Source organism: Cimex lectularius, unplaced genomic scaffold (assembly GCF_000648675.2).
Source record: "Cimex lectularius strain Harlan isolate CLEC.00 unplaced genomic scaffold, Clec_2.1 scaffold28, whole genome shotgun sequence".
NCBI lineage: Eukaryota > Metazoa > Arthropoda > Insecta > Hemiptera > Cimicidae > Cimex > Cimex lectularius.
This window is the reverse complement of record NW_019392712.1, coordinates 152,195-174,640: the sequence shown is the minus strand read 5'-3', so window position 1 is coordinate 174,640 and position 22,446 is coordinate 152,195. Positions and strand designations below refer to the sequence as shown.

General features: G+C 36.1%; 1 protein-coding gene and 1 non-coding gene across 2 annotated transcripts in view; one reads left to right on the top strand and one right to left on the bottom strand.

The window, feature by feature from the left end:
- The window catches only part of LOC106669998 (zinc finger protein 184-like), a 125,734-nt gene that overhangs the window by 84,825 nt on the left and 18,463 nt on the right, over window positions 1–22,446 (bottom strand). The window lies entirely within an intron of this gene.
- Window positions 18,554–18,627, top strand: Trnan-guu. Its single transcript has one exon. It is a non-coding gene; the product is annotated as a tRNA-Asn (tRNA).

Here is a 22,446-nt window from a genome sequence, read left to right as displayed (position 1 = left end):
TGTTTCTGCCCGTCTATTGGTAACGTTGATTTATCTGGCACCAATCTAAAGAGTTCACTAAACTAACCGGATTTCCCGCAAGCCTTTTAACAAAATTGCTAAATTCACTAATTTCGTGGTCCGCTTGACCAATTGATATATTACAATTAATTAAGGATTTTTAGATGAGATAAAAAAAGGCAATGGCACGAGCGGGATTCGAACCCACGACTTCGGCTAAATACGCCGCTGCTCTACCACTTGAGCTATCGTGACCTCGATCCACTAGGACACCAACCTCCTATCTCATTTCATTCCTATCTCCGTGGTCATTTCATTTGTCGCCGAGAATCCAATCCGATTACACGACATTTGAAAAATGGCAAAAAGGAGAGAAAATTCAAAAGGTGGGGTTGAGATGGGAAGTTGGTGTCCGAGTAGATCGAGGTCGCGATAGCTCAAGTGGTAGAACAGCGGCGTATCTAGCCGAAGATCGTGGGTTCGAATCCCGCTCGTGCCATTGACTTTTTTATCTCAACTAAAAACCTTAATTAATTGTAAAATTGCTAAAGTTTATCTTGCTCTGAGACAATATTAGGTCATAAATGGTCAATTATAGATCATCTGTGGGCAAAGATGTATTCTCGTTTTCGTTTTAATATTTGAAATATTTATCCAGGATCAGGCTTTGTTTCTCTAATGTAGTTGTTCTCACGACTTGAAAAGGCTGTAAAATCAGGGAATAATGCCAATTCAGTTGGGTTTTTAATTTCATTGATAAACAACCCAAGGACCCTGGTATAGCTAGAAATGTACTTAAATAATTACTGGTTAGATCAATTTTGTAGTGGGAAAAGTTGTAAAAGTTCAACTTACAGTAATTGACTAAGATTGTTACAAAGTTCTATGAGGACAACTATCAGCCCTAAACCCCATTTGTGGCATATAAAATTGCCAAAATGATTCACCAGAACATGGATAAAAATAAATCCTCAGTTCAATGGGCATGCAGTCCAGGGATGGGGTATGCGAAAAACTTTCTCAAAATACCTACGCAGGAAATAACGACAAAACTACTAAACCTAGGATGGATAATAGGACTGCTGACTGGACACCCTGGAAACATATGTATAAACTCTGAGCAGCAAAGACGAGCCTGGGCGGATACTGCCAGGAGGAAGAAGAAATATCAGAATAAAAACATAATAAAACCGTAATGTTTAAATTCATGTTCGTAATACTTTTTTATCCAACAGTTGTTACTTATTATTGAACTTTATTCAAAAATTCACTAATTTCGTGGTCCGCTTGACCAATTAATATATTACAATTAATTATGGTTTTTAGTCGTGATAAACAAGTCAATGGCACGAGCGGGATTCGAACCCACGATCTTCGGCTTGATACGCCGCTGCTCTACCACTTGAGCTATCGTGACTTCGATGCATTCGGACACTAACTTCCTATCTCAACCGCTCCTTTTGAATTTTCCCTCATTTTTGCCATTTTTGAAATGTCCAAATTCAAATGAAAAATGGCAAAAAGGAGGGAAAATTAAAAGGTGGGGTTGAGATGGGGAACTTGGTGTCCGAGTGGATCGAGGTCACGATAGCTCAACTGGTAGAGCAGCGGCGTATTTAGCCGAAGGTCGTTTTTTTTTTTTTTTTTTTTTTCGTTATGAACTATGCATATTAGCCATGTGACAATTCATATATGTGTGTTCAAATTTGGGGGGGTTATTGTGAAAAAAGGGCCAGAGGCGACGGTGGGAATCGAACCCACGACCGCGGCGTGAGAGTCTCTCATGCTAACCACTCGGCCACTCGGCTACCGCGGTCCCAAAGGTCGTGGGTTCAAATCCCGCTCGTGACACTGACTTTTTTATCTCAACCCATACCTTACATAAAGATTAATTAATTGAAATATGTTATTTGGTCAATCGGACCACAAAATCTAATGAATTTAATTAACTTTTTATTTTCAAATTAACCCTTTTCAAAATTAGAGCTGACTGCAGATTTTAAAGAACTTCTAAGGCAAACTAGTGGTTATATTAAGAAATTGATTCGATACCAGATTAGCAGTAGATTAGCTTAGCACATTAGATTAGCACTTTAGTTAGATTATTATTTAAAAATAACTAGTATTATTTTCTTTATTTATTTGAATTATTCGTAACACTAAAAATTATATTCATTATACGCATGCATATCAATTGAATTAATAACTAGATGAACAGGGGCATCGGTGGCCGCAGCGGTTTAGCCGTTGACACGGCGCTCATCATCATAAAAAAAAAAATAATAACTAGATGAGGACTGAGAATTAAGTGCACATTCATTTAGCCTTCGCTTTTAGAATATTCCAATGAAAATAAGACCAATTGATAGAAGCGACAATAGATTTTGATTTTTTAAATTAAACCTTATATACTTTAAAAAAACGATTCTTACGTTTTAGATTGACTGGAACAGTGGCGCTTATGCTTCGAACATTCTCTCTTTACACTTCAAGGCGAGCCCGAATGTTTAATTGTCGCTAGTCACCCTTATAAGGGCCATAAAATAAATTGACACTGCCATTGTACGAATCTGGACATAAAGAAATGGCCAATTGGTCAACAAAATGCTGGAACGTCGTTGAAGTCGTTGAAATATAAATGTTTCAAGACGTTAGAAAATCATTCTAATATTCGTTTTACATTCAAATAGACACCATTTAGGTTTTTTTAATGTTCAGGAGGATATTTCTAACTGAAATTCACCTAGGCTGAATCTTGGAGTATCATGAGTTATATCATGGAACATAGAGTTAATTGACTTACGAAATCTACTAAAGCTGATAAGATAAAATACAGTTTTTATCAAGAAAATCTTCCCCGTCGCAAATATTGATTATTCGAAGCTTCTGATAGCTTTTACAATTCCTGAGTGCCATACTCATAAGATTTGCACATTTCTTCGAAGTACCAAGGTGATGAAAAAGTGGATCCTGTTTAATAGTAAAATATCTTTATTTCGCTATAATGAAATATACATAAGATTATACAGTTTTCTGGATTCAAAGCCGAACAATAAAAAAGAAATTAGTACATAATTATAAAAGTATATATATACATTTTTCATAAAGGCCTTTCCATAGTATATATTTGTGAAGATAGCAGGAATTATACAATTAACTATGTCTTTTATTATAATAAAACAAGTAACAAATAATATTTATTTAGTAGAATATAAGGTTTTTGTACAAATGTAACATAATTTTATATTTGTTTAAAAATGGCATGTTTTTTAGTTAAAAGGATATAACGAGCAGCAAGGACGCCGTAAGGCCCGGAAAAATGAGTCGAGCTGATGTGAAAAATTACTTTAAAAATCAATGCTGGAAAGAATGCCAGAACCACTGGACTAACACGACCGACAAACTAAATGAAATAAAACCGGTCAAATCGTGGACCATGGAGTAAACGGGGAAAAAAGAAAGAACATTATTGACTCACCTGCGGATGGGCCACACCAGGCTGACATATGCGGATCTCCTCGCTAAAGAAAGATCATGGAGGTGCCCTTTATGGGTAAAGCACGCATTACTAGAATGCGAGTAATCAGGGCCGCAAAGAATAAGGTATGCTTGCAAGCAGATTTTAAATAACTTCAACACCGTATTGGTTATAATAAGAAATTGGTTCTATATCTGAAGCAAATAAAGTGTATGGTATAGGGAACTTTTTATCCTTAATTTGAGTGAATGCATCTATCACCGTGAACGTTTTAGTATGTTTGGGTGTTTTTGTGATGGAATATCGAGTACCCCCGAAAACACCAAAGTACTCTAGGTTAATTAGTTTTATATATATTTCTAGCGTGATAGATATTCTCTAGCATAATATCAAAAACACTGGTAACTACCCAGTTGTGAATATATTTATTTGCGTGAGTGGTAGTGTTTACGGTTACGGCCTGTGTAGAATATTGAGTACCCACACACTTGTCGAATCAATTAGGTTAACTTAGGACAAGGAATGCATAATTTTTTACTGTGTGTGAATGTATTTATTGGCGAGAATGAAGGGAAGGCGTCAAGGTGAAAATCGCCTTGCCGGGCACCCAACCGTAGGTTTAGCACGTACATACTTTTGAGCAGTTGTAGACGTGGGGTCTCAGCAGTATATCGAGAACTCCTGGGATCCGCCAAATTTAGCTTCTTGTTAGTTTAGGTTAAATCATCTTTTAAATAGCATGGAATGTGTATTTTAATCAACTTAGGTTATTTTAATTAGGGGTTTAAACATCATAGATAGAGGTAATAAAAGAAATGCGAGATAGACAAAACATGAGCCAATAGGACAATAGTCAATAGCTAGCTAAAATAATATAAAGGATATAATGTTATTTTTCTAAATTTTAAAGCTGATAATTTTGATCGACCCAATCTTTTACATTCAAAAGTTCTTCATTAATAGAGTTAGTTATTTCAATTAAATTTTTTGCTGATCAAATAATATTTGTGACATCATCGTAACTAAAGATTTTCCCAGAAATGTTAAATTTTAATAAATTGTTCATATAAATAAGGAAAACGGTAGGACCTAAAACTGGATCCCGTAGTACCTCTCATTTGTAATAGTGTACTACAACAAGATACCGCCAGAGAAATAGCGAGGGGTGAGTGTGTGACGTTAGGGAGTAAAAGTAATTTATTAGCGAGAATGCGTGGGTTCAACCCCGCCGTGAGGAATATCGAGTTCTCTGGGGAAGTGAATGTGACTGTTATGTTTATATCGGGTGTTGTCTTTTATGTTGATTTATTGGAATGAACATAATTTATTATCGAGAATGGAGTGGATCAACTCCGACCCGAGGAATATGAGTAATTTGAATTAAGTGAATGTGACCAGAGTTCTATTTATGTTTGGAGGTATATATTTATGTTTTATATATCTCTATGTTTTATATCTCTTCTGTAGTTGACAACCTGAGGTAAAAATGAAAGGCTAACATTTTATATCGACTTAGTTTTCATATAAAAGCAGAGCCAGTAACACATCGACTCGCTCAAATGGCTGCAGAAAAATGCACGTGAAAGACCAGGAAAAGAAGTAAAAACACACAGGGCCTTCGATGACATCGGCTGTTTATCTGCCCCTAAACTCCCTTCCCACTTTGTTATTACTTATTACAGCAAAAGCCAATTCTTGTTTTCTGAGCCCTATCAGAATGTTATGCTTTAAAAAAGATCAAGACCAGTTCCATTGATGGCAATTTTACTTCAAATAGGTCTTGTTTTCCTAATGTACTAGCAAGAAATCTAAACTGATTATCAGAAATTGAATTATTTTTGCAAAAAAATTTAATTAATATATTTTTGATACATTTTTGTCATAATTAATTTTTGCAACCTTAATTAGATTTGTAAGAAAATTCCTGGAAAATGCCAAATTGATTAATTCTTCAAATTGAACTTGACCCAAAGCAGATCTTGGCCTATATTTTGAGCGACTGGGGAGGGTTAGTGAACCTTATCCCTTAGAAACGGCCAGCTCTAGTGAATCCTGCTTCCAAATTGATCGAATACATTCAGCTATCAAGGAAAATCGCCTGCATTAATGAATAGAAATGGGAGACGGAAAGGCCCCACATTTCGTGGGTAACTTGTTGCACTCCTTCTGGGACGCGCTGCTTTAACCAAGAATAGCCTTGAACTTTGCGACCAGATCGCCACCAGCCAATAGAACACTATTCAAACAACTTTTCCATCAATAAATAAAATCGGCATGTTTCCACTGAAAATTGTCTGAAAGATGCTATAAATGACAATAAAAATTGACTAAATTTGTAAGATTTTATACCTTCGACGAAGAATCGCCATTGCATTTTCATCAATCCAACAAAAATAATTTATATTTCTTTTGAACTTATATTTACTGTAAATGTCCTCATTATAATTATACCTATTTCTTATATGCTTACTGAACAAACATTTTTCCTTCAAAATTATGTTTTCGGCGGTATATTAATATCGAAATATACCGGGTACTTTGCTATGAAAATCTCATACATTCTTGCTACGATAAATAGCTTACATTTAGTCTTCAATAGGATGTCATCTTTATTTATAAAACATAAAACGTTGTGCATATACATATATCGTGTGAGGTTTTTACATGGCCTTTTGTTTTTACGCTGCCAATTTTATTGTAAAACTAAATATGGTCCATGAGTAGTTAGAGGTGTATAAAACCTCACATTATATATGCATATGCGTAATATTTTATGTCATACAGATACAGATTGAAGACGTACCAAGCACGGTGTAACTTTTATTTTTCTTCATGTGCCTAGATATTTTCTTCACGTATGTTCTTCACGTAGAATCTGCTGGCGCTATTAGAATTTTATTAAGTTGGCGCATTAAGCCGGCCTGGTGGTAAGCTTTTTTCAAATGTATTGCCCAATTTTTCCACACATTTTGACTCTTTCCATTCGTATAAGAATGATTCTAAAAACTTAAAAATCCATCGATTTGTTCTGGAGATAATGACGTTCACGACAATCACGATAAATTGTTGTTATCGAAAGAAAATTTCATCATCTCTAGAACTAATCGATGAATTTTTGAGTTTCTGGTATAATTTTTTTTAGAATGGAAGGACTGCCACAATTTGTGAAAAAATAGGGGATTACAAATTGCAACTTTTTACAACAAAGTGCAAACATATGAAATTTCTAATAGCACCAGTAAGTGATGAATTACTTATGGACCACACTTAGTTTTACGATAAAATAGGCAGCATAAAAATTAAAGGCTATATTTTGTATAAAACCTCACATGATATATGAGTATGCGTAGTATTTTATGCCATACAGATACAGATTGAAGACATACCAAGCACGGTGTAACTTTTATTTTTCTTCATGTGCCTAGGTATTTTCTTCACGTATGTTCTTCACGTAGAATCTGCTAGGCGCTATTAGAATTTTATTAAGTTGGCGCATTAAGCCGGCCTGGTGGTAAACTTTTTTCAAATGTATTGCCCAATTTTTCCACACATTTTGATAGTTCTTTCCATTCGTATAAGAAATGACGCTAGAAACTTAAAAATCCATCGATTTATTTATGACGTTTTCCTTGAGAAGTGGTTAATCTATCTCAATTTGTCGTATAACTAGTTAAAAAAGGAGATATTTCAAAATTTAATTGAATAAAATGTAACAATTTAATTTGTATTGATTTTATAAAATCTAACTTTAAACACCAACTATCACGATAAATTGTTATCATCGAAAGAAAACTTCATCATCTCCAGAACTAATCGATGAATTTTTGAGTTTCTGGTATAATTTTTTTTAGAATGGAAGGACTGCCACAATTTGTGAAAAAATAGTGGATTACATATTGCAACTTTTTACAACAATGTGCAAACATATGAAATTTCTAATAGCACCAGTAAGTGATGAATTACTTATGGACCACACTTAGTTTTACGATAAAATAGGCAGCATAAAAATTAAAGGCTAGAGTTTGTATAAAACCTCACATGATATATGCGAATGCGTAATATTTTATGTCATGTAGATAAAGATTGAAGACGTACCAAGCACAGTGTAATTTTTTTTTTCGTGTGCCTAGATATTTTACATTACCTTACACATGACCTTAGATGACATGTATTATATCGGCGTATTATCATCGCAATCATTAACAATTTTGTTTATTAGCAGGCAATCCTATGCATTTAGGGCGGTCGCAGTGTTGTTCGTGCTGTTTCTGCCCGTCTAAACGTTGATTTATTTGGCGCCAATCTAAAGAGAACCCAAAACTAACGGGATTTCCCGCTAACCTTTTAACAAAATTACTGAAGTTGGTCTTGCTCTATTAGGTCATAAAGGGTCAAGTATAGATCATCTTTGTGACCACCATGTTCTCGTTTTCTTTTAATATTTTGAATATGATTTTATCCAGGATCAGGCCTTGTTTTTCTAATGTAGTAATTCTGACGACTTTGAAAAGTCTGTAAAATTAGTGAATAATGCCAATTAAGATTAAGGCTTTAATTTAATTATGTCATTGATAAACAACCCAAGGACAGAACCCTGTTGTTGCTAGGCTGTCACTTTAATAATTACTTCTTAGATCAAATTTTGTTTTGGGAAAAGTCGTAAAAGATCAGTTTAGTCATTGATTATTGACTGAAGCTTAACTCTGCACAAGCATGTACATGCATATACACGACCTCTGTTCTACCCAACCAGCCCCCAACGCAATCAGTTCCTAAATCCAAACCCGTTCATTCTCTCACTCACTCTTAAATATGTTGTATCTTATTTACATAACATTCACTCAGGGTTGTGGGGGTACGTGATATTCATCCATCAAGCTTTACACCTATTATGTAACTAACCTAATTGAGGATCGATGGGGTAATAATATTCAGCCATCGTCCTTCGCACTCTATACATTTACGCTAATAAATACATTCGCTCTCAACGGGAGTCAAAACTATTATTACTATATACAAGTCAGGTCCTCCGAGGGCCACCTATCGACAGTGCTCTTGATACGAGAGAGCTTTTCTGTCGATCCTGCCATTTTCTTTAATCATGTATGTTTTTAAAGCATTTTTAGCGCTCAGTGGGCTGGATCACAGTGGTTAAGTCAGGAGGGTGGCACGTCCCGCCTCTTCCTTTTTGATACTCTCCCGACTACCTAGGTAGGGACAAACATCAGTAGGTGTCCTGTTACCCAGACAACTGCCGTTTTGCCGAGACGCTCCGACTCGTGGTACCTCATAATACCAGACACGTATATGCCATTTTTGTGATTAGACCGTTTTCCCATTTTTTTTTTTTAGTTGACATTTTTCGTTTTTTAATAATTTTATTTCGCCTTTCCACTTGCTCAAATCAACTATGTGAATATATCATTTTATAGCCTTTTTTATGTAGTTTGTAATAAAAATAGAGTAAAGCTATCAAAGTTCATCAGTAGCTGCAGAATTTTTAAAAACCAAATATTTTTCAAGTAAACTAAGTTATCGATTTTTTTTTCATGAAACTAATATGAAATTTCGTTTTAGCACCTCTAGAGATCCCTAAGTATACATTTTTGTTTAAATTCAAATTTATTGATTTTTTGATCCCAAAAAATTTTCTTATGTTTGCGAAGTCGTTATCGAAAAATCTGATTGAAACGGCTGTAATTCAAAAACGTCAAAAAGGATTTTAGTCAAACGACAATTTGAAAGAAAAAAACGTAGCTTTTTAACGAAGTACGTACCATAAAAATACATAAAATACTTCTATAGGAAAATACACAAAATAACAAAATTATTTGTCAGCATTAACCTCTTTTTTTTTTAATGGAAATAACGCTCAGATTTTAATGTTTGATGCAGTATAAAAAGCGCTCGACAATTTCTTTGAAACGAATTATCAACCATGAAAATCAGTCCAATAGCTTTTGAGAAAAATTATGTTAGTGGTCGAACCTAGGAATGTCAGCCAGGCAGAAGATCGTCGAAATTAACAGTCAAAAAATTAATTTGCACCGATTTCCGCGAAAGTCCGTATCTAAGGGACTTTATGACGCTGTCATCACGAATCTTACAATCCGGTATGTTTGTACAATGTCAAATCCACATCGGGTTAATGAAGCTTTTTTCAAAATTTATTTTATTAAAAGTTATAAATATTATATATTTAGGGGTCTCGAGAGGTGGTAAAACCAAATTTCATATTAGTTTAACGAAAAAAATTATGAACTAGTTTACTTGAAAAATATTGGGATTTTAGATATTTTTCCGATATTGATGAACTTTGGTGGCTTTTTCTATATTTTTATTGCAATCTACATAAAAAATTCAGTAAAATGGTATATTCGCATAATTTGTTGAAGTCGTGAGGTGCGGTCAAGAAAGGGGTAGTTTAGAAAAACACGCTTTTAATTTTTTTGCTGATGTTTCGACCTTTATTCGGCTCATCTTCAGGGCCTAGGTAAATGACAAAACATATGTTGTTTGGAAAAAATACAATTTATGACGTAAATATAAATTTTGAACTAAGTATTTCATACTCATATAAAGTGTGGTGCTATTTTTGTGGTGTCACATTGGTTTTGTATGAAAGTATTGTGAAACGTGAATTTGTATTCCGCTGTTTTTATATGATTGTGATAGGATAGAAAACGCGGTAAATCTGGAAAATTTTCTTTGATCATAGGCGGCTTTATTTGACTCAAAGGAAGTTGAGAGTAGGGATTGAATTCGTGATTCGGAGTTTATTCAATGCGCAAAGTTACTAATAACTAAGGAAATGTAAAAATAAACATAAAGTTTAATAGTTTATTTGCTTTATGAAGTTGGCATAGGTGCGGCTGATTTTGCAAGTATTTGTTCTGTAATTAATGTAAACCTTTTCTAAAAAGTTGCGTTTGTATTTTTTTTTTATCAGTCATTAGCATTTGTGTTTTGTAGAAATCAAAATTATTTTGGTTTTCAAAATGATAAGTGGCCATTACTGTGGGATTTAGTTTTTGGTGTTACAGTGATAGGTGTGCTTTTTCCGTTTTTACAGATTTTGCGATGTAATTCCAATGTATGTAGCTGGATAGTTCATACAATTAATTTTATAAATTACATCGGATTTTTTGCTGTTGCTGTTGGGTGTTCATAAAATTCATTGTATGGCACTGTAGATGACTTGAATAAAGGTCGGAACGTCGGAAAAATAATGAAAAAGTGTTTTCTAATCTACATCGTTCTTGACCGCTCCTTACGACTTCAACAAATTATGAAACAACAGGTCACTGCAACAACAGCAAGTAGAAAGGTGAAATAAAATTATTATAAAAACGGAAAATTTAAACTTTCAATTTTTTGGGGGGAAATCAGGGCCTATTCACAAGAAGTGGCGTACGTGTCCGATATTTTGGAGTGTAATCACCAAAAATAAAGTTTGGCTCAAATCCGTAAATTGAAGTTATACGATATTAATTAGTAGTGAAGTAAAAACAAGGTTGTCATAAGTGACCCAGTAATGTTAATATTAGTTTACAATTAATTAAGGTTTTTAGTCGAGATAAAAAACTCAGTGTCACGAGCGGGATTCGAACCCACGATCTTCTGCTAGATACGCCGCTGCTCTACCACTTGAGCTATCTCGACTAAAAACCTTAATTAATTGAAAGATATTAATTGGTCAAGCGGACCACGAAAACTAGTTAAGTTAATATTAGTTTTCACTTTCTGCATGAATGAGTACGAGAAAAAATACATAAATTGGCATTTACCGCACCAGGTCTGTTAAGTTAGAACCGGCATTTTTTTGTGTAAATCTTTTCAACACTTTTCACCCAGGGAGGCGGAATTTAATTTCACGTTCGCGGATTGAAGAGGAAGTCAAAATTCCGGTTAAAACCTTTAATATACCGCGTGCACATCAGGCCGACTAAACGAGCGTACCGTGCAAAGGTGAAAATGTGAGAGTTTCCTCCGCAAAAAACCCTCGACGTTTATATTGCTTTACCCCCCGGACTCTTTCAATCTCTCGAGTCTATTGGAGATGACAAGGAATGTTCACTGCTATTTAAAACCGACTTCTCACCACCGCCTCTCCGTCTATAAAGTGTATTTATCTAGAAGCGAGACGGGACAGACCGCTCCGCGAAACGTATATGTATGTAGGAATACGAAAAAATATGTGGGATGGATAAAGTTTGACATTTATACATTTGCAATATTGTTCTGCAAGTTTTGGAAACAGCTGTTCGTTCGAGACTCATTTCGTTGATCATTCTTACCCACATTCAAACCAGTATTGCATTCAATGATTCAAAGCTCACACGTGTTGTCTCCAAAACTTTTATGACAGTTCCAAAATTCGTTTGTTTCTAGTTTGTCTTTTCTCCAATCAATAATCTTATTCTAAATATACGAAACTTGCGAAACATTGAGTGGATAAACCTGCAAATTGTTCGTTTCCGATAGGGCCAAATCATCGCCATTTTGTCTATCAGACAAGTTTCGTCGTTTCAACGTATTCAGCAGCTAGTCAATTGTGTCAAATACTGTTCCCCAGATACTGCAAATTTCAAAAGGAACGAAACAGATAAAACCGGACAGAATAGGCAGCCCAGTACCATAGAAGATGATCAAGTTTCATATACTGGAAAGTGTTATGTTGATCCTCAAATGGAACAAGGTACAAATCAATTTATACCCCCACCTGACCTTCATGATCTGAAGTTTATTACAGTTAGTTTTACGAGTGTTACTAACTGGAGTGAGGTAACTCTAATCATACAATATATATAGATATGAATGACATTTGATGTATAATACAAAAAGATGGCATCCAATTAAAGACATTTTTTTACATAGTGAGTAAAATTTAAATTTGAGTTCATGTCGAGGACTAGGTATTTTCACATGATTTTGCCCCGCGTATGTCGTCGTTAATCATGAGAGTAAATTACAGGTCACCTTCGGTTTTTTCCTCTATTGTAACGAATTCACTCAAACAGAACGACGAGTTAAAAGATAAACCCAACAAGAATAGGACTATCGGAGACATCAAAATACATGAAAATGTTATCAAAAGCCTCCAAAGGGAACAAAGTGCAGATCATTTTTAGCACAACACCATCCGACAAACTTTACCTGTGACTTCCGTTTGCCGCAATCCTTCTCTCTCAACTCATCATCAACAAGGTTTTAGAGCAGTCGACACATTCTTCTCTAGAGAGTAAGGAGTATTGCTTGTGTGCGTTCCTAGATGTAACAGGCTTTTGATAGGGTCTGTCACCCGGGCATGCTTTATAAACTTAAACCACCTTCTACAGACTCATTATTACCTTATCCTGAAATAACAGTAACAAACCAAAATGTGTCAACTGCACAGGTGAACACTTGGCCAACAACAAAAATACCCGAAATTTATCGAAAAAACAATAATCAATAAGGAAAAGTACGCTCCAACATAACGTATGCCCTCATCACAAGTAACAAGTTTAGAGGAACAAGTGGAAACTGAAAACTACGAAACTTCCCGACTATTAAAAAACAAAGTTAAGAGCACTCAGTTAAGACACAACGATAATCACCCCTACTGACTCAATAAAAACCCACCGATTATAACCAAAATGTTGGATGAAATTCAGGAAATGGTATCGGAAGCGGACTCCGTGCATTTATCCCCTATACACAGTACCATTTGAATCATCATTCAAAACCAATAAATACACATTCTCAAGCTTTTACAAATTTGATACATCGTTACCACCAACCATAAATAAAAATATCTTCTTAGACCGAATAAATGCAACATTTCCAATGCATACCACCTTTACACCAATGGGTCAAAATCAAGCCAGGAAACAGGTTGTGCCGTGTACGACCCACAAATCTATCATACGATAAGGATCCAACTCGAACAAGTCTGCTCAATAAACACGACAGAAATATACGCAATATACCAGGCTCTAAGGTACGGACATACTTGGATGGACAAACTTAATAATAATGTCCGAATCACTTAGCTCTTTGCAAAAATTACACACCCAAAATATTACAAGACCACATACAAGCCGTGATAGTTGGTCTACTAAATCAGACGGAAAAAGAAAAAAAATCAATGCCAAAATAATTTGGTTGAAAGGACACAGTGCAATGCCCAACAATGAAAAGGCAGCAGTGAAACCAAGGAAGCGATCAAATTACGAACGCTACGCAAAAATATAATCACCCCTCAAGACATAAAGAAGGAAATAAAGCTAAGAGCCTATATTCAATGGCAAAAGGAATTCGACAGAAGCAGGACGACAAAAGGCAAATTCTATGCAAGCAAACAGCCTAAAATCCCAAAAGTACATTGGTTCGAAAAATAGTCGGAACATGCAAATAATAATAATCACACGGCGATTCGGACATACATTTAAAAAACTGAACACACAAAAAACTCTACAGACAGCAGATCACATAATTTTTCGAAGTGAAATATACAAAAGCGAAGGAGAAATATTCATGAAAACGCTTAAAGAAAACTGAATTCGATAAATAAAGAACATGTTCTAATACATGGAAATAAAAAAGTAATCAGGGAACTGTACACATTTATCAAAAACAATAAAATATAAATATAGATTCACTAATTTCGTGATCCGCTTGACCAATTAATATATTACAATTAATTAAGGTTTTTAGTTGAGATAAAAATTCAAAAGGGAAGTAAGTGTCCGAGTGGATCGAGGTCACGATAGCTCAAGCGATAGAGCAGCGGCTTATCTAGCCGAAGATCGTGGGTTCGAATCCCGCTCGTGCCATTGACTTTTTTATCTCAACTAAAAACCTTAGTTAATTGTAATATAAATATAGAACCTAACAAAAGACCTATTAGTAAATCACTATTTAATTTACTACTATTTGTGTGTATGTGTATATTTGTATATGTATGTGTTTGTGTATTTGTATATATAATAGTGTACATATATATTATTTATTATTTAATTTACTAATTTTGCTGATTCTGACTTATTATTGTTGGCTGATAACTTATTACGTAGATTTTGTAACACTAAATCATCGATAAATTTAATTACTGATATTTAAATTGAGGTTTGAAAATCTATTCCTTATTATGTTCTCTAATCCAACTAAATGGAATCCATTTAAAAAAAGTGCTTTGGAGTGGACGTGTCTGACTTCGGCTTCGATAGATCCTTTGTGGATTTTAGTTAACGTTTAACGATGTTATGAAATGTGAAAACCTGGATTACTTTATTATCCCCAATGACGGATTCAGAAGAAAAGCCAATCTTGACAAACGATCGACTCTCCGAGATATACGTCTCTCTGTTTTTCTTCTATTGACACTCTTGACACAGAAGCGGGATTTGCCATTTTTCTTTCTCTCAATCTTCGACATGTATACAATTCTATACATAATATTGGAATGGGATAGGGGAGAGTACTAGAGTTGGGAAACCGGCCGACGCCTCCCTGGGTCCTCCCGTCCGTACTCGTCCTGGAGGATGTTGCGGTGCTTGCCAGATCGTGTAACTGCGTTCCTGGAATTCCCAATCAGATCGGGAAACGCCTGTTTTCGCTTCGTCTCTACGGACGGGTCTAGGACCGGCGAGGGTTTGGTCTGCGCCATTTATAGCGGAGGCACGTCAACTTAGTGGCTGATCCACTACTGTGTGTGCGATGGGGGACTATTGCGTCTGTACGGACTCCCTGAGCGCGGTTCCGGCTATTTCTGACAAATTCTCGGTGGACTCTCCCGTCGTTCTCTTATTTATATAGATATATAGATATGCTGAGTTGAACCGTCTCAGAAAAACGGTTTGGGTACCCGGACAAGTTGGGCTGGCGGACAACGAATGGGCAGACGAAGCGGCGAAAGCTGGGACATCTTGCCCTCAAAATAGAAACGATGGCAGCGTCGATGGGCCAGATCGTCTAAGAAGCTCTTGCTTGTCAAGAGCACGACTGGGAGATGGCCCGCCGAGGATCTGAAACGCAAGGAAGGGCGCTCATGCTCACCCGCTTGAGGATAGTCCATACTCGATTGACATATTGGCACACGGACACCTGCTTTTGGGGCAAACTCCGCGCAGGTGTCGCGCTTGCAGAGAACGGTTGCTCAGTGTGTTACACTTGGTTGAGGAGTGCCGCGCCATGGTCTTTTATAGGGAGCGAGTAGGCATGGCACCCGATATAAAGCTAGTCCTTGGGCACAACAGTGGGTTGTTGAGCCCCCTGTTCCGATTTTGAAGGAAAACTGGGGTGTTTCCTCATCTGTAAATATTGTAAATATAATATATTATATAAATATTAATATATTAGTAAAGAAGAGGACATCACAGGTGTGATTATGTTATCATGTGTCTTTCTCAATCTTATAGCTGAGGTAATTTTTTTGGTTAGAGATTTCGATTGTGTATGTATAAATTATTAAGAGTTACCATTCCTGTTTTTCTTGTAATGTCACTTTACTACAAATTTAAAAAAACCCAATACAGTAAGTAGTTACCTCTGCCAAAAATTGTTAATTGTTTGTTTTATAAAATAACTGTAAATTAATTGCTGTTAATTTGTTTGAAAATATAGGCCCTGATGATGACCTTGAAGCCCGGGTCGAAAACTTGCAAAGTTGGAATTTGGTTTTTATTTTACCCCTTCCTTGACCATGGACGTGCCACCCTCCTGACTTAACCACTGTGATCCAGCCCACGGACGCTAAAAATGCTTTAAAAACATACATGATGAAAGAAAATGAGAGCGGTGGGCCGGATCGGCAGAGAAGTCTCGCGTATCAAGAGCACTGTCGATAGGTGGCCCTCGGAGAACCTGTGCCGTAGAAGAAGGTTCATCCTGATCCGATTTGGAATCTTGGAGGTAGTTTTATTGTATATAGTAATGATAGTTTTGAGTCCCTAGCGTGTATTGAGAGTGAATGTATTTATTTGCGTGAATGTGTAGTGTAAGAGAGCTGAATGTCCCATCGAGCCTCAATTAGGTTAAATATCCTAGGTTTTGACAGGACCCGAAGCCCAGCCAAGGCAGGTGGCTGGATGGATAAGAGCGAGGTCTGACCTCGGACTGAGTACCCAAGTGGGTGATTCTCGAGGCCTATGGGTAATTTATTATAAATTACAAAAGCTGAACTTGCCGGTGGACCGCGAGAAGTGATAGTGCTCTGCACATGTGTATATATTCGTGCAGATTTGAGCTTATATAAATCCAAAAATAAAAAAAAGAAGCTACATTGTCCTGTTAGGTTCTCATTGTTTTGATTACTTCCCATAAAGAAAAAAAGTTTCATATGTACTGTTTTATTTTAACTGTCTTTAAAAATATCAAGTGATTGACATAATTTCTCGAAACCGTGAAAGCTAAGTTTAACTATGAATTATCTTACAACGTATAATAGGACAAGTGAAACTTTATTGCCTGTATGTGTTCTAAATATTGCAAAAGTAGATCATTTTTTTAGGTCGGCAAAGGTCCGAAGTACGACGAATTCCCAACCGGCATTATATTTAAATATGTATATAACTTGTTCTATTTTCTTTATCCTTTAGTCCTCCTTTTAAACCATGCGCCATTTGCCTTTCATCAATTTTTTGTCTGTTGCATCGTTTCCTCCCGCTAGGTTTTTTTTGTTACCCCCGAGAAGACACAACGTATACCTTATGTTAATTTACATTACTCAGTCCAACTTTTATTTTACCCAGTATTAATTTCCTTCTCACCTGTATATTTCGTGCTGGGCCAACAGATAGGTCTAGGAAGAACTCTACCAGTCGTGAAAGCCCACCTAAAAGAATGATGTTAAAGTGATTGATGCCAAGTGTATTTTTATGCTTAGTAACAATTGTTTTAAAACAAAAGCTTTTTTAAATATTTGTACTCAGTGTGACGGATTAAGGGGCAAGAAGGTCTCGAAGCTATTTTTAGCCTGCTGTGTAAGTATAGTCCTAAGTATTTGACTTAAATGGAAATCGATATCCCTTCGTTGTTGATGTACAGTGACAAGACTATTTTTCCAATGTAAACGTGCACTGAGTACATTTTTCTTCATTCATTCTCGTCCTCTAGTTTTCGAAAAACTGAAGGTATTCTAGGATGTTGGAGGATACTTGGATAGGATTCGAATTAGAGGAGAAAATTGCGGTATCGTCCGAATAGGTGGGGGGAGTGTATAGATCAATAGTATAAAAGGATGGGGCCAACAATACTCCCATGAAGCACACTGGCTTGTATCTGTCTGATTTCCGAGAATTCGTCGCCGCACCTCACTTTGAAGCAGAGGTCGGTTAGGTAGGAATTCAGGATAAGATAATAAGGAGTGGGTGGGAACCGTTTAAGTTTATAAAGCATGCCCTGGGTGACAGACTTTATCCATGCCTATTAGAACAAAAGTAACGTGGAGCATATCTAATGAGGATCAATGATGATGAAGATACAAAACAAAAATATATGCGTATCGGACGATATTTTTGTAAGAGTAATAACATTAAAGGGCAAAGACAAAGACTAACACATTATGCCCTTTAAAATGGACATTTTTACAATTTTCAAATAATAGAATTCAAATTTTTTAACATTATCCAGCGAGCAGAACGATCTCTCGCCGAAAAAAAACTAACAGCTGTTCTAAGACTAACTTTTTCATTTCGACCAAAACCTTACATTAAAAAATTAATTAATTGAAAGAAGTAATTTGGTCAATAGTTCACTAAATATAATGTATTTACTAAGAATAATGCTTATTATTTAGAAGTTGTGTATAATTAAAATATAAATATATAATGTGAAAATAGTAAATTATATTTTAAGGGATGAAGATTAATTTATTAAATTCAAGAGTTCTCTTGTTGAACTGTTTGCCCAGTTTGAACATAGTTGGCGAAGTTTTGGCTTTTCTGAACATCCTGGCCATATTTCGGCATAAAAAGTTGCCACACAAGACGTTGTTACAATCTGTGGTATGGTTGATGATGGATGTTCAGAACCAGATATATACCAGAGATTAGCTCAGGTTGAGATGGGGAGTTGGTGTCCGAGTGGATCGAAGTCACGATAGCTCAAGTGGTTAGAACAGCGGCGTGTTGAGCCGAAGGTCGTGGGTTCGAATCCCGCTCGTGACACTAATTTTTTCATCTCAACCAAGATCTTACATACAAAGAATAATTAATTGAAAACAGTTAATTATAAAAACGAAATCAAAGTGTTTCTTTTGACACCATAAATTTTCTTCCTTGACCAATTTAAAATTCAATTGTGCCGTCGTTTTAAATTATAAAAAAATCATTTAAAATTACAACGTCGTACTGGCTCCGCAGTACCCTGAAAACAAATATTAATTTTTTTAAATAAAATAAAACAGGTAAAAATATAAAATTGGACTAAAAAATATAAAATACGTTATTTTGTGTTTTTTTATAACCTTATCTGTTAAGAGAATTTCAGCCGAGCCATCAAAAAAGGACACTGAATTGCCAGGTCAACCACCGGCCGACGGAATCAAATAATACCAAGCAAGTATTTATATGCTTATATGTAAATTTTGTATTGTACCTACATTTAGGAAAAAAATAGTATTATTATTGTTATAATGGGGTGTTTAAACACTTTAATCTCAACATTTTTATTTGACGTATTGTCGACAAATGCCATAAATATTTTTTATTTACACTGATGGACAAAATTAACGCAAAACCCTTAAACTTTAATGTATTTAGCTTTATTCATATTTCGCACTTTTAAAACATTTTAAAAAGAAAAACTTTATTCCTTAATTCTTAAGAAAAGATTGTAGAGTAAAAAAATAATTAAAAGGCAAACAAAAATGTAAATAAAACGTTTTAGTCCCCTTTAATACCAAGTATTTCCACTTTTGCACGAATCACTTCCGTTAAACGCCTTTGCATTCGTTGGAATAGATTTCTGGTAAAGTCCTAAGGAATTCTTTACCATTCATCAAGAACAGCCGTTTCCTACTCTCCTAGGGTGTTAGGACCGGGGTTTCGCCGTCGTACTAGTTATTTAAGTTGGCCCCAAGTGTTGATTGAGTTAAAATCTGGTCTTTGAACTGCGCTCACCAAGCACTCAATGCCAACCTCATTCATGTAGCCACCCACAAAACGTGCTCTATGGGGGCTGGGGTTATCCTGCATTAGCAAGAATCTCTCACCGAAGTGGGGGTAAATGGCACTACATGTTCTTTCAGTATGTCTTGTAAGTACCTACATATGTGAAGAAGAGATCTTCCTCATACAAAAACAGATCCAAGGAAATGTCACCAGAACATCAATGACCACTGTGGAGAATGCCACTTGAGGAACCATACAGCATGGGGCGTAACTTTCTCCTGTCCGTCTCCATATGAAACTACGTCCATCTGAAGATTTGAGGCCAACGCTCATCTCATCTTTAAAGAGAGCTCATCCGCAATCTTCTAATGTCGCATTCACATGGTTCCGTGAAGCTTAGACATTTTTTCAGCTGTGGTATGAAAAGGTCCACGAACCGGGTTCCGGGACCTGAAGCTATTTTCATTGAGCCTTCTTCTTACAGTCCTAGAGGAAATCGTAACATTTCGGACTTGTCTCAGATTTTTTACCTCATTTCGCGTAATGCTGCGGTTTCGTAGAGCTTGCCATCGATGAATCTATAGTCTCTCTCGACCGTAGACCTGAAGCGCCGAATTTGATTTGCATTGATTTACACTCAGACCTTTGGTGATTTCTGGCTGGCTGTATCCTTCTCCTGTAACCCTGACACTGTCATACTCACTCAAATATTTAACTGCAGCCATTTGGAAAGAGGTTTAAGAATAAGAATAATATTAACTGAAATCAACGGAGGAAAAAGATTAACTGAAAGCTATCTTTAGTCGTAGCAGATCAAAGAGCATAATGCTATTTTTTTGGCGTAATCAGAACAAATGTAAATAAAAGAAGTAAACAAAGCATTATTTATTGTTTTTTTTGACTAGCTCCTAATTACCTGTAATTACCGTAGAAAGGTAATGAATATAATGTTAAACTAAATAAATTGAGTGGTGTGTTAAATTTGTCCATCAGTGTCGTTTGGCCGTTGCAGATCATGCTAGTCAATTTAAAGAAACTTGAGTACACTGAGAAATATATGATTTTATTTAAGTAATGCAAGAATGATAGAGATATATATAATAATAGAGGTGTGACAATTATTGGGTTGTCCGGAAAATAATGCAGGATTTTAAGTTTTCATTAAAAAAAATCTATATAAAATATTCTGTTTACGTTTACAGGATTACTCATTTGTATGAATGTCAACACTTATTAATCCTCTTCCAAATGATATTGTTTGTTTACCTCTGTAGCATTCCGCTACTTGGAAATAATTCAGTCATCCTTATAATGTCAAAGCGAGAATTTCGTACGATTTTCTTTTACGAGTTTAAACTCGGCCGAAGCGGAGCCCAAACGGCTAGAAACATTAACCAAGTCTGGGGCGAGGGTTGTGTTAATGAGTGCACTGTGCAAAGGTGGTTTAAAAAATTTCGGGAGGGAGATTTCAGCCTTGAAGATGAAGAAGGTCGTGGAAGGCCTTCCTCTCTTAATGATGATGTTCTGCGATCAGTGGTGGAAGAAAACCCCAAAACAACTGTTCGAGAACTTGCAGAGCAACTCAAAGTCAGTAAAACGACCGTCGCTGACCACCTCAAGGCGATTGGAAAAGTGAAAAAACTCGAAAATTGGGTTCCACACTCATTAAACGATCGCCAAAAAATCAGCGCTTTGATGTTTGTGCATCACTTCTTTGTCGAAACAAAAATGACCCATTTCTGGCCAGAATTGTTACATGTGACGAAAAGTGGATTCTCTACGATAACACTAGACGTTCTGGACAGTGGCTCGACAAAGGAGAAGCTCCAATACATTTTCCAAAGCCCCCAACTCATCAAAAAAAGGTAATGGTTACGGTATGGTGGGCTTCATTTGGTTTAATACACTACAGCTTCTTAAATCCTGGCGAAACCATCAATGCTGAATCATACTGTAACCAAATTAATACCATGCATCAGAAATTCGCAGTAATGAAGCCCTCTTTGGTCAATCGGAAAGGGCCCATTTTGTTGCATGACAACGCTCGACCACATGTGTCACGTGTAACGTCACAAAAATTATTGGAGCTTGGCTATGAAACTTTGCCTCACCCACCCTACTCTCCGGACCTCTCGCCTACTGACTACCATTTTTTTAGACACCTGGACCACTACTTACAACACATAATATTCAAAAATCAAACGGAACTGGAAAATGCATTTATTGACTTTATCAATTCTAAAAATTCTGAATTCTACTCAGACGGAATTAATAAGTTACCAACACGTTGGGAGAAATGTATTGAGAGTATGGGAAATTATTTTGATTAAAGAACATTGCTTTAAAGTAACTAGTTTCTTTTTTTTTGTTTAATACCAAAATCCTGCATTATTTTCCGGACAACCCAATACACATAAAAAGAAATACTAAAATTATTTAAAAAAAGAAAAACTGGAAAGAACCAAGGGAACCTGATGGTCCCCTTTCACCGATTTATCACATCCACTGATTTTGTCGTACATAGGGGAATTCGGTCGTGTGTGTTATATTTTAAGTTTCGGATGAGCAGCCATGAAAGTGCGAACCACAACCTGCAAGGGTTGCCCGTGAAAAAGAAAGAATCGGCTTACCGGACGTCACACCGCGCACCCTTTCTTCAGAACCCCTTCTTTGTTTCTGCCCTCCCTTCAACCCTTCGTCGCGTGCGCGGAAGACACGGATCCGCCCTAAGGGTTGTTTTTCTACCCTTCAGGTTTTTTACACTTTTTTACCACCCGTCATGGCAATTTTACGGAATCCGTTCAATTCAACTTGTTTTTAAAATGTAACGGTCCACGCCCTGACATGAGTTCGTTTTCATCTCTTTATGTAAAC